This window comes from Pristis pectinata, chromosome 1 (genome assembly GCF_009764475.1).
Source record: "Pristis pectinata isolate sPriPec2 chromosome 1, sPriPec2.1.pri, whole genome shotgun sequence".
NCBI lineage: Eukaryota > Metazoa > Chordata > Chondrichthyes > Rhinopristiformes > Pristidae > Pristis > Pristis pectinata.
The window spans coordinates 107,940,737-107,952,635 of NC_067405.1; the positions used below are offsets into that span (position 1 = coordinate 107,940,737).

At 40.3% G+C, this 11,899-nt stretch overlaps 1 long non-coding RNA gene across 1 annotated transcript; it reads right to left on the minus strand.

Moving 5' to 3' along the window:
* Positions 1 to 6,487: 6,487 nt before the first annotated feature.
* Positions 6,488 to 11,408, minus strand: LOC127568414 (uncharacterized). The gene is made up of 3 exons (XR_007956007.1): positions 11,345 to 11,408; positions 9,409 to 9,577; positions 6,488 to 6,603 (listed from the first exon to the last, which is right to left on the minus strand). It is a non-coding gene; the product is annotated as an uncharacterized LOC127568414 (long non-coding RNA).
* Positions 11,409 to 11,899: the final 491 nt, after the last annotated feature.

Sequence of the window (11,899 nt, forward strand, 5' to 3'; positions counted from 1 at the left end):
TTGTATATCTCTATAAGATCTCCCCTCATTCTCCTGTGCTCCAGGGAATAAAGTCCTAACCTATTCAGCCTTTCCCTGTAACTCGGGTCCTCAAGTCCTGGCAACGTCCAAGTAAATTTTCTCTGCACTCTTTCAAGCTGATTGATCACTTTCCTGTAGGTAGGTGACCAGAATTGCACATGATACTCTAAATTCAGACTCATCAACACCTTGTACAACTTCGACATTACTTCCCAACTCCTGTACTCAATGCCCTGATTAATGAAGGCCGAAGTGCCAAAAGCTCTCTTTATGACACTATCTACCTGTGACGCCACTTTCAAGGAACTATGGATCTGTATTTCCAGGTCCCTTTGTTCTAACGCACACCTCCGAACCCTACCATTCACTGTGTAAGCCTTACTCTGGTTTGTCCTCCCAAAGTGCAACACCTCACACTTGTCTGCATTACATTCCATCTGCCATTTTTCAGCCCATTAACTGGTCAAGATCACACTACAAGCTTTGGCCTTCCTTGCTGCCCACTACACCCCCAATCTTGGTGTCATCTGCAAATTTGCTGATCCAGTTTATCACGTTATCATCTAAACCATTAATGTAGACGATAACAACAGACCCAACACCAATCCCTGTGGCATACCACTAGACACAGGCTTTCAGTCAGAGAGACAACCATCTACAACCACTTTCTGGCTTCTGCTAAGCCAGTGTTGAATCCAATTGACCACTTCATCCTGAATGCCAAGTGACTTAACCTTCTGGACCAGTCCTCTTTTTGCCCTCCTGATTTCTCTCTGAAGTGCTTTCTTGCATTTCATTTGATCCTTGTACGTTACTTGATCCTAATCGCCTATACCTGATATGTGCCACCTTTTTGTTTACCAGGGCCTCGAAAACCAAGGTTCCCTAAGCCTGCTAGCCTTGCCTTTTATTCTAATAGAAACATACAGTTCTGTACTCTCAATATTTCACTTTTGAAAGCCTCCCAGTTAACAAGCATCTCTTTGCTGGAAAACAGCCTATCCCAATCCATGCCTTCCAGATCCCTTCTGATGCCATCAAAATTGGCCTTACTCCAATTTAGGATCTCAACCTGAGGACCAGTCATATCCTTCTCCATAATTATCTTGAAACTAATGGAATTATGATCACTAGATCCAAAGTGTTCCCCTACACACACTTCTGTCACCTGCCCTGTCTCGTTCCCTAAGAGGAGATCCAGTATCGCGCCCTCTCTAGTTGGAACCTCTACATATTGATTAAGGAAACTTTCCTGAACACATTTGACAAACAATTCTTCCGCACCAATTTTATTGAGTAAATCTTTGTTTAATATTTATTCAATAAGTGTTTTCTATCCACTTCAATATGCTTTTTAAACTAAAAGAAATAAAACTCAAATGGTACATTTTCTGTGTCATTTAATATGGTTCTATGGGCTTTGTTTCATACCACTAAAACCCAATCTCTTTTCCCCAATGGGATATATCTTTGGGCATCTAATGGAAAAGGTAAACAGTGCATGGAATCATAGAACATAGAACATTACAGAACAGGATGGGCCTTTGGCCCACAATGTTGTGCCAACCTTTTAACCTACTCTAAGATCAATCTAACCGTTCCCTTTCACATACCCCTCCATTTTTCTTTCATCCACATGCCTATCTAAGAGTCTCTTAAATGCCCCTAATGTATCTGCCTCTACCAGCACCCCTGGCAGGGCATTCCACGCACCTACCACTCTCTGTGTAAAAAAAAATTTACCTCTGATATCCCCCCTATACTTTCTTCTAATCACCTTAAAATTATGCCCCCTTGTGTTAGCCATTTCCACCCTGGGAAAAAGTCTCTGATTGTCCACTCGATCTATGCCTCTTATCATCTTATGTACCTCTATCAGGTCACCTCTCATCCTTCTTCACTCCAAAGAGAAAAGCCCAAGCTCGCTCATTCTGTCCTCATAAGACATGCCCTCCAATCCAGGCAGCATCCTGGTAAATCTCTGCATCTTTTCTAAAGCTTCCACATCCTTCCTGTAGTGAGGTGACCAGAACCAAACACAATATTCTAAGTATGGTTTAACCAGGGTTTTATAGAGCTGCAACATTACCCCGCAGCTCTTGAACTCAATCCCCTGACTAATGAAGCCAACATGCCATATGCCTTTTTAACAACCCTATCAACTTGCACGGCAACTTTGAGGAATCTATGGACTTGGACCCCAAGATCCCTCTGTCCCTCCACACTGCTAAGAGTCCTGCCACAAACCCCGTATTCTGCCTTCAAATTCAACCTTCCAAAGTGAATCACTTCACACTTTTCCAGGTTGAACTCCATCTGCCACTTCTCAGCCCAGCTTTGCATCCTATCAACGTCACATTATAACTCTTGACAACCTTCTACACCATCCAGAACACCACCAACCTTTGTGTCATCTGCAAACTTACTAACCCACCCTTCCACTTCCTCATCCAACTCATTTATAAAAATCATAAAGAGAAGGGGCCCCAGAACAGCTCCCTACAGAACACCACTGGTCACTGACCTCCAGACAGAAGGCACTCTGTCCACAACCACCCTCTGCCTTTTATGGGCAAGCTAATTCCGAATCCACACAGCCAGGTTTCCCTGGATTCCATGCCTCCCAACTTTCTGAATGAGCCTATCATGGGGAACCTTATCAAACGCCTTACTGAAGTCCATATATACCACATCCACTGCTCTACCCTCATCAATGTGTGTTGTCACATCCTCTAGCTCATGAGCCATGACCTACCCCTTATAAAGCCATGCTGACTATCCCTAGCTATGCTTCCAAATGCTCATAAATCCTGTTCCAAAGAATCTTTTCCAATAATTTGCCCATCACTAAGGTAAGACTAACTGGTCTATAATTCCCAGGGTTATTCCTACTCCCTTTCTTGAACAAAGGAACAACATTTGCCACCCTCCAATCATCTGGTACTACTCCTGTGGCCAGTGAGGACGCAAAGATCATTGCCAAGGGCTCAGAAATATCTTCCCTCGATATACCCTATCCAGCCCCGGGGACTTATCTATCCTAATGTTTTTCAAACTTTCCAACACATCCTCCTTAACATCGACATGTTCTAGTTTATCAGCCTGTTTTACACTGTCCTCATAAATGTTAAGGTCTCTCTCACAGGTGAATACTGAAGCAAAGTATTCGTTAAGGACCTCCCCTACCTCCTCCAACTCCAGGCACATGTTTCCTCCTCTATCCCTAATCAGTCCTACCTTCACTCTAGTCTTCCTCCTGTTCTTAACATACGAGTAGACCGCCTTGGGGTTTTCCTTAATCCTACTCACCAAGGCCTTCTCATGCCCCCTTCTAGCTTTCCTAAGTCCATTCTTAAGCTCCCTCCTGGCTACCTTGTAACTCTCTAGAGCCCTGTCTGATTCTTGGTTCCTTCACCCCAACATCCTTTTCCTGCCTCAATGGGACAAACCTATCCAAAACCCCCTGCAAGTGATCTTTAAACAACCTCCATATTTCCATTGTGCATTTCCCTGAATACATCTGCTCCCAATTTACACTCCCAAGTTCCTGCCTAATAGCGTCATAATTCCCCCTCCCCCAATTAAATACTTTCCCATACCATCTGCTCCTATCCCTCTCCAAGGCAAGGGTAAAGGTCAGGGAGTTGTGGTCACTGTCTCCGAAATGCTCACCCACTGAGAGATCTGAAACCTGACCAGATCCAGAATGGTCTCTCCTCTAGTTGGCCTGTCTACATATTGTATCAGGAATCCTTCCGGGACACACCCAACAAATTCTGCCCCATCCAAACCTTTTGCACTAAGGAGGTGCCAATCAATATTAGGGAAGTTGAAATCACCCATGACAACAACCCTGTTATTTTTGCACCTTTCCAAAACCTGCCTCCCGATCTGTTTCTCAGTGTCTATGTTGCTCATGGGGGGGTGGGGGAGGGTGGGGGGGTGGTCTATAGAATATTCCCAATACAGTGATTGCTCCCTTCCTGTTTCTGACCTCTTCCCACACCGACTCGGTAGACAATCCCTCCAGGACATTTCCCCTTTCTGCAGCTGTGATACTGTCCCTGATTAGCAATGCCACTCCCTAACCTCTATACCTCCCTCCCTGTCCCTTTTGAAACATCTAAACCCTGGAACATCCAGCAGCCATCCCTACCCTTGTGACAGCTTAGTCCCTGTAATGGCCACAACATCATAGTTCCTTGTACTGACCCATGCTCTAAGCTCATCACCCCTGTTCCTGATACTTTTTTGCATTAAAATAGACACAATTTAACCCATTCAACTGACTGCAATTTTGCCCGATCAACTGCCTATCCTTCCTCACAGTCTCTATACACACTGCATCAACCTGTACACCAACTGCACCAACCTCTGACCTATCACTTGGGTTCCCATCTCCCTGCCAAACTACTTTAACCTCTGCAACAGCTCTAGCAAATCTGCCCTCAAAGGTATTCGTCCCCCTCGAGTTCAGGTGTAAACCGTCCCTTTTGTACAGGTCATACATTCCCCAGAAGAGATCCCAATGATCTGCAAATCTGAAACCCTCCCCCCATACCAATTTCTCAGCAACACATTCATCTGCCAAATCAACCTATTCTTACCCTCACTGGAGCGTGGCACAGGCAGCAATCGAGAGATTACTACCCTTGAGGTCCTGCTTTTCAGCTTCCTACCTAGTTCCCCATATTCACTTTTCAGGACCTCATCCCTTTTCCTACCTGCATCGTTGGTACCAATGTGTACCACAACTTCTGGCTGCTCACTCTCCTCCTTTTGAATGCTGTGGACCCGACCTGAGATGTCCCTGACCCTGGCACCTGGGAGGCAACTTACCATACGGGAGTCTCTTTCACGTCCACAGAATCTCCTGTCTGCTCCCTTAACTATAGAGTCCCTTATCGCTATTGCTTTCCTCTTCTCTCCCCTTCCCTTCAGTCAGTGTGTAGAAGATGATTATGGATAGTGCTTGTCTGAGAACTAATATTCAGCTTAAAATATCGCAATTTTTTCACCATTTCTCCCAAAAAAATCACTTTGGTATTTGGATCAATCATACAAAATTCATTCACTGTCATTAAGTGTCACAGCCTACTAACAACATTTAAATGAAGTCTGAATTTGAAGTTGGCATGGTGCCCAAGCTGACTCAAAGCTCCTCTAATATATTTTTTCTTCACTCACCTCATTTGGAGTACACCAAATTTCTTGGCATTTTTTTGCTTGTAGAAGTAATAAGATACAAAATCATTATTACTATCAATTGGTACTGCTCCCACGATGTACTTAATGGTGTGGTACTTCTGATCTGATTCCATTTCAGGAAGAATACATTAGTTAGAGGCTAGATACTCTGATTATTATTGACCCTTAGTTTAAGAAAAACATAACTTTTTAGAAAGTATAGAGAAATGAGATAGCTTAAACCAAAGCAATAAAAATAAAATTGAATAGAGAAATGGTTACTCTCGAAGTCCTACAATCCAGGCAAAACATGATTATTTGTGTTTATTGTTTAACATCGGAAACTTTAAAGGATTTATTTAACTTGAAAGTAAACAGCCTTGCACCGTACTTAAATATATCATCAAAGGACAAATGCAGGCTCATTATTTCTACCCCTGCAGGAGAAAACCTAATTTTAGGAGATAGTGCTGTAACTTAGCAAGCAGACAAGGATAACAATTAAAAGGTACAGGCATCTCTTAATGCACTGTTAGAGTGGTTTGCCATGGTTCAAATAGATGTACTCTTGCGTCTGAAAGGTGTGGGACCAAGGTTCAATCTGAATGCTTGACTACGAAGCTTAGACTGCAGCGCAGTGCTCTGTGAGTGGTGACTGCTCTTTAGCCCAATCTTCTGAACGAGATGTTAAACCAAAATCTGGTCATATTTTTCTATTTCAAAGAAAATCAGGGACTTCTTGCTGGTGTGCTGGAAAATAATTCTCTCAACCAAAAATGTTAAAATAGATCATCTGATTATTATCATGTTGTTCATCGCAAATTTCTGCTGCTTTTCTTATATTGCAACAGGGGCACTTCAAAAGTACTTAATTAACTGTGAAGTACTTTAGAACAGTCTGAAGCTGTAAAATGAATATATTATTTCTCTCAAAAACACAACTTTTTCTTTGGGATTGAGAAATGAAATTACATATAAATGTAACTGTAGAGCTGCAGTCACTAAATTAACTACTGATTGATTAACTTTGTACCCTGTAAAACCTGCTTCTAACTTTATTCATCAGAATTGACAGAATAGGGAAAAGATAGCAACCTAAGAATAATGAAAGAACAAGTATTTGAATAAAAACACTTTATCATTATCAGATACGTTTTATGCATATGGAATAAATATATTCGGAGGTTTATATGTAGAGCTAGAAAAATCAATCAACTTTGATCTTTGGAGAAGTTATTTTAATAACAGGCTTTAGACATTATCTTTCAAAAAGCAGCTGCACAGTCTCTGAGAAATGTTCTGATAAGTCTGAGTGCAGTTGTGGAAGTGTCAGCAGCAGCTGTCTCTGCAGGTATTAAATGAGTGGAGGTGAACATCATCTTCAAGGATCTCAAACTAAATGAGAAATAAAACAAGACTTGGATTTATTTAAGATCTGAATAAAAATTAAGGTTAAGCTGTGAAATATAATCTGAAGTATCTGTAAATTGCATGAAATGAAATAACTATGATATGAAGTGTTAAAAATCTCACCAGATTTTACTTGGTAGCTTTTATTTTCACATTTAGAATATTAGAATGAATAATCTGTGCTTAAAGTTCAACAACTTTGGTTAATTTGTACAGTCCATTTCTTAAATAACTCCCACATGTGGGAGCCCTATGAACTGATTAGTTTATCCCACAATACATTGCACAACATGGCTAAGCAAAAGAAAAAGTGAACAAAGCACTATTGAGGTGATTGAATAAGGTAGGTTAAGCATGAGGCTCACAAACAAAGGGAAGAGTTGCTGACTGTCCACAGAAAATGTGACAATTAGTAACTATAGTATGCTCTGGTAAAGCAAGCCAAGATCTCCAAGAACATGTTAATCTGCTCTGTTTTACACATTGTTTGTCAAAGGAGTATAGCCTTGAAGAAAACTGAAGAAGGAAGGAGAAAAAAGCACAGTAGTGTAGCCGTTAGCATAGCGCTATTACAGCACCAGCGACCCTGGTTCAATTCCGGCCACTGTCCCTAAGGAGTTCGTACGTTCTCCCTGTGTCTGCGTGGGTTTCCTCTGGGTGCTCTGGTTCCCTCCCACATTCCAAAGACACACAGGTTAGGAAATTGTGGGCATGCTATGTTGGCGCCGGAAGCGTGGTGACACTTGCAGGCTGCCCCCAGAACACTCTATGCAAAAAAATGCATTTCACTGTGTGTTTCGATGTACATGTGACTAGTAAAGGTATCTTGTCTTATATTATCTTATCTTATCTTGTCTTATCTTATCTGACCATATGAAGGAAGATTTCTTACTCACAGGACAGCCCAGTTGGGTAGTGTATTCAGACAAGGTCCAATAGATCATGGCTAAAGTATACATGCATTTCCACATAGGAATATTTGACATGAATATTAATATACAGAAGATATTCCACTGTAATTCAGCTCAGCTTTCTGAGGCCATCGCAGTGAAAATACTAGTGTATTTGTATTTTCCTGAGTGCTTTGTGAAATATTGGGTGTGCACTTTAACAGTCCTGTTAAGTATGGGGGAATTTGCAGAACTCTATCTTCAGCAATAAAGTGATAGAGCATACCAGCTAGAGTGAGCTGGTCAAAGAGAATCAGTGTCTGTATAAAGGGCAGTTGATGTCTTGGGTGATAGCAATCTGAGAGTATGTGGAATTGGACAATTCCTTGTGATATGGGAGTGGTATTGTTCAGGAGATAGAAGATAGTGGAATGGAATAAACTGATTGAAAAAAAAATCCCCAGGGATTCACATGGGGACTTGGGATCTGTTTGATAATATGAACAGGAAATTATAGAGGAACATAGATAGATTAAGCAAGTAGGAAACAGTTGAATTTGTGTTTCGAGGATTACCATCTTGAATGGAACCTTGCAGCATCTGTATTATATGATTAGCCAAGCTTTCCAGCCCATTCCCAAATAAATAAAATAAACGTATTTGAATCAGGAAGTATACAGCCATGGAAGGTTCTCAGAAATTTTGCATGGGCTAAAAACTAATGTGAATTGCAAAAATTGCACATTTATAATTTATAATGATTTTGATTTAAGTTCCACCCAATCAGTTTTCAAAATGGTTTTAGTAAACCAAACCTTGCTTTATAACAAGTCAAATTATTATAACATTACGTTCCAAGTAAAAGTCACAAAATGTATCACTGAGGTATAGAATATTAGTGTGTACAGACACTATCAGAGTGCCCAACATAGCATTATGGTCCAAAGTCCTACTGAAGTTGAAATATTAATTAAGAAAAATTTGGGTTGTCAAAGAGTTCTGCCTTACCATAACAGTGATTTTGTTTACACCACAAACTAACATTAGTCTAAAAGTAATAAAAAACAACTGTTTAACAAAAGGAGTATTGTTGCCAGTGATTTAGCACCAACAATTAGCACCAAACTTTAGATTTACTGTTGTCAGAAACAACATGGAATTAGTTTTTCGGGCTCACTCAATGAAATCAGCCAACCATTTTCTGGTATTATTTTAGCAGATTCAGAAGGGAATTACAAGTAGGCTGGTTTCTACAAAGTGTTAGTTCACTCACAGGAGATGGATTAATGTGAAGGCCCATGACGCCTGGGCTCAGGGACCTCTGGGAAAATGGTGGAGCTGCCTGATGTGCTACTGGTCCTGTGGTCTCACACCTGGAACTAGGATGACCAAGGTTTCATATAGGGTCTCCAATTTTCTGATAAAGCAACAGAAGCTGTGTGGATGTGGCTGGGAATCCACAGCACAGCCCCAGCTTCTTAAAATGAGCAGCAGAAGGAGACTTGTGGAAACTTCAGCTGCAGACTGGAGGTAAGATTTGAATTCACCCCATGTACCCACAGTCCTCAGACTCCACTCAATGCCAGGCTTTGTTTCTGGGGCCGATCATATGCTGGTCTGGACCAAAGACCCACAGCCTGGCACCAGGGACAAAATTAGATCTGGGCTAGATATCCAGGGACTATATCACGCTCAATCTTGCCTTCTGGGCCTTAGTCCAGATTCAGATGTATATCTAGCATTAAACTCAGTGTTACTGTACTGAGCACAGGTCTAGCATTACGACATGAGTATGATCCTGAAGATAGGTCTCATTGGCACTAACCACAACTTCAAGAGTTTTTAAAGAGCCGGCACAAACACAATGGGCTACTAGGATTGTTTTACATACCACCCTTACCACAGCTTTCCAATCCCAGATTTTATTCTTGTTACCACCAAAAATGTGCACATGATCTTGAAGGATGCAAGGATGAGGTTCAAGTTCTGAAGTACAGTAGTTATTGAACCTGAACTAAGCAAAAATGTGTCCCACATCATAACTACGGCAAGTAGGAAATATCCGCCATCTGAGAGCAAGGAGAAAGGTATGAATGACTAGGCAGTTAATAAAAACACTTGGCTTTTATGCATCTTTTTCAAGTGGTGTTAAGTACCAGTGTGAGAATTTACTTTAGAAATAATGACACACACTTGGAAGGCTGCATGGCTTTCAAGAAATGGTCAAATTTCAGAAATCAGCAACTGACGGATCCCATATCATTTTTTTTTCTTTTCTATCTTTCACTTATTTCATGTCATGCAATGTTTATAGTTATAGGAGACATTCCAGCCCATTAAGTCTTTGCTGTTTCTGAAATCTTACGTCATGTGTGGGTTTATTATGCTTTCCCCAAAATGGGGACTGAAGTTGAATATTAAAATGCCACTGTCTATAACTAGCACCAGCTATACAATGAACTCTTCCTTTCTTATTAATCTGTTTACACCTCTTTCCTCCATCTATAATTCCACACCTGGAGCTATACTTCCTTTGGTATCCAATTTTGATATCTCTTTATAATATTCCCTATAATTTTTTAATTTAACTTGTACTATAAAGCCTCCAAAATAGGGAATGCATATTTACTAAATCACCATCATAACATCAGTCTAGTAACTGTTGCTACTCTTAGCATTCTTAGTTACAGTTAATGGAAACTTTACTCATTATTTCCAGAATAACGAAAATGAAATAATTGAAAAACAAAGCAGACCAAAAAGCAATATATCCAGATATATAAGAGAAACTTAGCAGTGGATCTCATTAGATGTAAGAAATTGGCAGAAATTTAAATGGTGTGAAAGTATTTGCATTCTCTTAGAAAGCTCATAATTGGGCAGAGTAGAAAGGATGCTTGAATTTTACCTTTAAATAAACCTTTTCTTACTGAGGCAGTAGTCATACATGTTAAATAATTTGGCGTTTAACAATTCACAATTTCCCAATTTCTTTTGAGTTTTATGGCTATTAACTGTCATTCATTCAACATGGGTTCGTGGCCTCATTTTTCACCAGTAAGGTCCCCCCTGGTTCTGACAAGATGTCTCACTGACTGGTCATTCTCAGTCAGCATCTATTTATGGAAAAATGTCAAATAAGAATGTTCCCACATTTGTGATTTGAACAATACCTGACATTGCAGAAACTAACAATTAACAAAAGAAAGTGAATGGTCTTTGCCTGCTTTAGAACATTAGATTCTGACACATTCATGGTGGCCTGGTTTTCCTGATTGTTAAAGCTCAGGAACATAAAAAGACCACCTATTGAGCAAAAGATTTTCATTATTTTAACTGCTGCAATTTCATGAAAAGAAGTCCTTTACAAGATAAAAAATGATTTATTTTCTTTATTTAACTGGCTAAGCTCTTAATGTCTTTTGCAGCTTGCAGCATGGCATCCATTCCTGCATCATTATGGACAATGAATAAAGAGCACGAAAAGTCTCATTGGATGCCCTTCACTCTACTACTCAAGCTTTGCAGGTTTATGATTTGGAATTACTGAGTTTACGATGGTAATGAGAGGTCTACATCAGTTAGATTGTTCCGAATTTGTTTCACAGATCTTTTGAAAGGATCTGTCACAGTTCTGTGTCAGGCGCAGTTTCTCAGAATTCTTTAGATTATGTTTTTGGTTATTTCAGAGCTCAAACTTCAAGTTGCTCATTACTAGATTTGAATTTAAGTACAAAGTATCAGAGCCAATTTCACGGGCCAATAAAAGATTAACAGATTTGTTTTTGTTACAATCATCACTAAAATATTGTTGAAAAAAGATATCCAACACTTACTTCACTCTTGGTCAAATCATGTTAACGTTGTATGGAAACTTCATAAAGAGCCTTTTTGGTGATATATGTTGCCTCAGTGATCAGAGAGTTAACCTTGAACTCTTGCTGTTTTATTACATATTGGTCTGTGCTTCTGAGCAGCAGGAACAGATTCAAGCAATTACAATCAAGTCAGGGCACATACCACAGCACAGTAGTGTGATCATGATGAGGATACTGATGAGGCACTCATCGAACCCACATCAACCCCACACATCAGCCACAATGTGTCATAAAAATGATGCATTAGCCATCTAGAATGTTCATTCTTTTGTGTTTACCACTTTCACAAGCCCGTCTTTGATTTGTAGGCATGGTTCGGTTCAAACAGCAGCCAGCTCTGAGTAGCTCTGCTAGGTTTAAGTTGCAGATCATGTTTGTACTCAAGTGTCCAGTTTAGAGAATACTTGTCACTGTCACAGCAATAAAGCACAAGAAGTGACTGTTGTGAGTGGGAGACTGGAGGAATCCATGAAATTTTACCCCTTGCTGGTCCTGAACACTGTGCCCCCTTAT